The sequence below is a fragment of the Myotis brandtii genome, unplaced genomic scaffold (genome assembly GCF_000412655.1).
Source record: "Myotis brandtii unplaced genomic scaffold, ASM41265v1 scaffold95, whole genome shotgun sequence".
Lineage (NCBI taxonomy): Eukaryota > Metazoa > Chordata > Mammalia > Chiroptera > Vespertilionidae > Myotis > Myotis brandtii.
This window is the reverse complement of record NW_005371920.1, coordinates 1,057,434-1,062,410: the sequence shown is the minus strand read 5'-3', so window position 1 is coordinate 1,062,410 and position 4,977 is coordinate 1,057,434. Positions and strand designations below refer to the sequence as shown.

The following is a 4,977-nucleotide window of genomic DNA, read 5'->3' as shown; positions in this document are numbered from 1 at the left end:
TTTCTCCCTGCCCGTGTGTGGTTTCTGACATCTCCATGGTTGGAGATGAAAAGACAGAAGTATGGAAACAGAAGGCTCTCTCTCTCTTGACTGGCACTGAATGTACATTGGCTTTTACATGTATATTTCAGTGTGCATTTACATGTACATGTCTAGGGCTGTAGAAGGGGTTTTGTGAATGTGATGGTTAATTTTATGTCTCAACTTGGCTAGGTCACTGTACCCAGATATTTGGTCAAATAGTCTGGATGTTGCTGTGAATGTAATTTTTAATGAGATCAACATTTAAGTCCATACACCTCGAGTAAAGGAGATTAACCACCATTCAATTAGTTCCAAACATTAAGAGAAAAAAGACTGGCATGGCCCCAAGGAAGAGGGAATTCTGCCTCCAGACTGTCTTCAGACTCAAGCTGCAACATAAACTTTTTTTCTGGGTCTTCAACCTGCCAGCCTACCCTAAAGATTTTGGATTTGCCAGCTTCCACAATCACATAAGCCAATTTCTTCAACTGCATATATATGTACATTCTCTCTCTCTCTCTCTCTCTCTCTCTCTCTCTCTAGGCTAAAAAGGGCTAATTCAAATGTAACCCTGATATTTTGGGGGCTAGCAACTGGAATCCATGCCAGCAAGCTAACCTATAATTAAGTCATTACCTCCTTCCCAGAAACTGGTCTTGCAGAACCTGTTACTGAGGCCATAAAACTATGAACAGTGCACTGCCCCAGAGGGAGGGTTATTAACACTGGCACCAGGCCAAACCATGAGATATGGCCTGGAGACCCCCAACACTTGGGGGCCTTCTTGCAAGGCCCACGAAAAGGACCAGAAGCATAATCCATATTTGCGGGACAAAGACCACAGGGAGATATAAAAAGAAGCCCCCTGCATGTTTCGGCACTCAGATTTAGAAAGCTATTCCCTGGGTCCACTGGCGTAATTAAACAGTGTCCCTCCATTTCTTTAAAGTGTCACTTGGTTTTCTTTGGTCTTCTGCAACATCTCTACTTTTTCTGTTGTTCCAGAGAATTCTGCCTAATACAGTGGGATTTGCTGACATAGGCCCTTTGTGAGGATCCCCCACCTCTGGTTCACTGGCAAGGGTGATACATGTCTGCAGGGCCCCTTAAATCAGCCCCCTCAGTTGCTGCTTTTCAGTGGTCCCTGTCTGAGCATCACCCTGAATAAAGTTCCTTTAAGAAAAATAACTCTAAGTTTGGTTGGTTGGTATCCAGCTAGCTCTCCTCCCAAAAGACACACACACACACACACATACACACACACACACACACACAGAGTAATAGGAAAAGTCCACATGGACAGGATAAAACACTAACAATATCACAATTTATACTTCGCTGTTACGATCTGCTGCAGCCAGAATCTCATCCTTTATTTTTCTCCGGCCTGTGTCCCCCAAGCTGTGAGGGACAAATATGAAGTCATCAGAAAGATCCCCTTGGAGCCCCATCTCTCTCACACAGACCTCAGGAGAGGTGACACATCTCATAACATACTGATTCTTCTACATAAACCGTGTCCCAACCTCTAACTCCTGCATCTGTCTCCACACTCTTTTATAGCCTGGAAGTTGATGGCTACAAACTCTCTCATCTAAGACCCCCTTTGCAAATCAGCTTCAGTCAGTCTACCCTTCACAGTATTTGGCACTTTGTCCCAAGGCTTCAGAAAAAAAGAAAAAAATGGAAAAGTACAAACACAGATGGCTCTAGGTATTGATTTTCTTTCAATTCCTGACTTGGTCTTGGCCCTTTTCTCTCTCTCAAATCTCAATCAATCATGCTGCTGCCTCTGCCATGCCATTGCCTCCATTGCATTGGGTAACTCCTATTTTGTTTTAGGTCTCAGTTTACATGTTATTCCACCAGAAAACTATCTCTAAACCTCCTACTGGTCTCCCCACTAATAGTAACTTAGTTTCCCCCAGTAAGTACTCATAAGCATCCTTCTCCAATTGTATGTTTAACTGTTTGTCATCTTAACTGACATATGTATAGCTTAAGGACAGACTTCACATGTATCTAGCTCAAAGTTGTGTACTCAGAGCCTAGCACAATGACGAAGTGCATAGGCACCCAACAAACATGTATTAATTAACCATTTGATTTATACTTGGCACTCATTATTAGGAAAAATTAAATCATGTGAAATTTGGTCACATGAAAAAGGATCTAGTAGTATTTGAGATAAATAGGAATTGGGCTGTGCTTTAAGACAGTAGAATTCATGGTTGCTGAAAATAATATGTTAAAGATGATTTTATATGTAACAAACCAGGGAGTAAAGAACTCTGGCATGCAGAGCTCTGATGATTCTGTGTATGTGTGTAGAAGGGTGTTAATGTAGAAAGTTAAGAGGAACATTGTTTACAGGAAATTTTAACTGCAATCCTTTTATGAGCATATTTCTCTACAGGAAGGATGTACAAAATTATACCACAACTATAAGCTTCTAGGAAGTGTAAGACATTCATTTATAAGATGTACATTGGAGCTGCCAAGTATTAAACAAGATAAAGAGATCCCCACCCACCAGATATGCTGAGACTATAGGACATGGATGTGGACGGCAAGCTTTCAAAACTGCCAGAGAGTGTCCAGACAGCGGAGAAGTTCTGTACCTGGGTCTGGGGGTGGAGGGCAAGAACAGGCACTCTCAATGCTCCCACACTCCTTGAGGTAACAGCCCCATAAAAGGGAAATTCCGTGGAGCATTTTAGAGAAATCTGCCTTCTTTTCCCTGTGCACTTCCAGGGAGGGTGACTGAATAAGTGTTCCTAGATACCTGGGAAATGATCAAATATGCACATTGGGGTCTACACATATGCTTGTGTGCGCATGTGTAGCACACATGCATGTATGTGTGAGGTATGTAGGTTAAAAAAACAGAAACAAGAAAATAAATGAAGGTGCCAGGTAAACATAAAAATCCATGCCCTCGATCCTAAGATTACAAAAGATACTCATCATTTGATTTGGTTCTAGGTGCTATAATTGCAGCTATGCTCTGTGTTTGGGTTACTTACAGAGAAATTCTTGAATCTCAGAAATGATGCTTTCCTTTTTGTTTTCCTTTTCATCTTTCTAGCACCTGCATCAACGGAGTCACTTCTGGATTCCACACTGAAGTTCACATAAGAAAAACATTCTGAAAATACTTCTTCATCTTTATCTCTGCACAATAGCTCAGTTTTGAGTCCCTTTTTATGTGTGACAGTCTATAGCGGAGCTCTTCTGTGAAATTTCACATTGATCCCAACATTACAACTTATCTGACACTTTACACTTTTATCTTCTTAAAGGAAGAATACACTGTCACCAAATAAACTTGTTAATAAAGTGACTGCTAGTTTATCTCCTGCATGGTATCTATGGGTTAAATCTTTCTATCTTATCCATAGGCAGGAAAATTCATTGTACATTTCATAAACCAAAGAAGAGTGAGAACAAAACAGACATTCTAAAATAACACCTAACAATTCTTTTTTTAATATATTCTTATTTATTTCAGACAGGAAGTGAGAGGGAAAAAGAGAGAAAAACATCAATGATAAGAGAGAACCATTGATTGATTGGCTGCCTCCTGCACACCCCCCACTGAGGATCAAACCCACAATCCAGGCATGTGCCCCGATTGGAATTTAACTGTGACCTCCTGGTTCATTGATCATTGAACTGTGACCTCCTGGTTCATTGACCAACGCTCAACCACTGAACCACGACAGCCAGGCTGCATCTGACAATTCTTAAAGACAGGTTCTCTACTGCATTTTAGATTATATTCCTATATACTATAGAAAATATGTAGACAAAATTTTATCTATCCTCTGATTCGCATCCCTCCCCCCAAAATATAGGAAGAGGACAACTTGAAGATTATAAACACTGTTTGGGTGAAGAAAACACCACTTGAATTTTAAAGTACTTTTCCTAATGCTAATTTTGACCATAAAAAAAAGATAAGGGAGAATTATATCAGTCAAGATAGACTAGGTTATGGTGCTGTAATAAACAATCTCAAGCCTCAAATGGCTTAAAATAGTATATTCATTTTCTATTGCTGTTCTAGCAAATTACTACAAACTTAGTGGCTTAAAATAACACAGTTTTATTATCTTAGAGTTCAGGAGGTCAGAGGTGTGCAATGGGTTTCACTGGGCTGAACTCCTTCTGGAGGCTCAAGGGGAAAATCTACTTCCTTCCCTTTTCCAGTTTCTAGAAGCCACCTGAATCCCTTGGCCTCATCCTATAGCTTCGAAGCCAGCAATCACACCATTCCAACCTTTGCTCCATTAACATTTCAAGGACCCTTGCAAATACAAAAGGCCAACCCAGATAATCCAAGATAATATGTAACCCAGTGTCAAGGTCCTTAACTTGACCGTATCTGCAAAATCTCTTTAGCTACGTAGAGTAACAGGTTCTAGGAATTAGGACATGGACATCTTTGGGAAGACATTATTCTGTCTACCAAAAACAGCTCCTATTTGTTTCCTGCTCACGCCACATGCAGGGCCCATGGTAATCAGTCAGCCAACCAAGCTTCAGAGCAGCAACTCTCGCAACACCAGCTACAACAGGGGGGAAAAGAGAACTCTCAAAAGCAATCAAATGCTTGGTCCTCAAGTCATACAAATCGTTTTGTTTACAATTCATTGCTCGGAACCAATCACATTGTCTCACATGATTTAAAGTGTCACCCCACCATGTGAAAGGAGGCAGAACCTGAAATACTCGATGAATGGGATTCCTATCACAGACCTCCTCTCATACCCAAATCCTCTGATCACCCACATTACCCATGCAAATTGTGTTTTTTCTGCATCAAGAGAAACTGTGCTTGTCATTAGTGCTCTTCACCATTCAAATTACCATTTAGATGCCTGTCATGATCAGACTAATTCAGAGCCACACGTAGAAAGGAAATTTAAAAGATGTTCTAGATATCTTCTA

General features: G+C 40.7%; 1 long non-coding RNA gene across 1 annotated transcript in view; it reads left to right on the top strand.

Annotated features, from left to right (window-relative positions):
* The window catches only part of LOC106724729, a 16,851-nt gene extending 13,484 nt beyond the window's left edge, over window positions 1–3,367 (top strand). The window contains exon 2 of the long non-coding RNA XR_001360566.1: window positions 3,113–3,367. This is a non-coding gene — a long non-coding RNA (uncharacterized LOC106724729). The remainder of the gene's footprint in view (window positions 1–3,112) is intronic.
* Window positions 3,368–4,977: the final 1,610 nt, after the last annotated feature.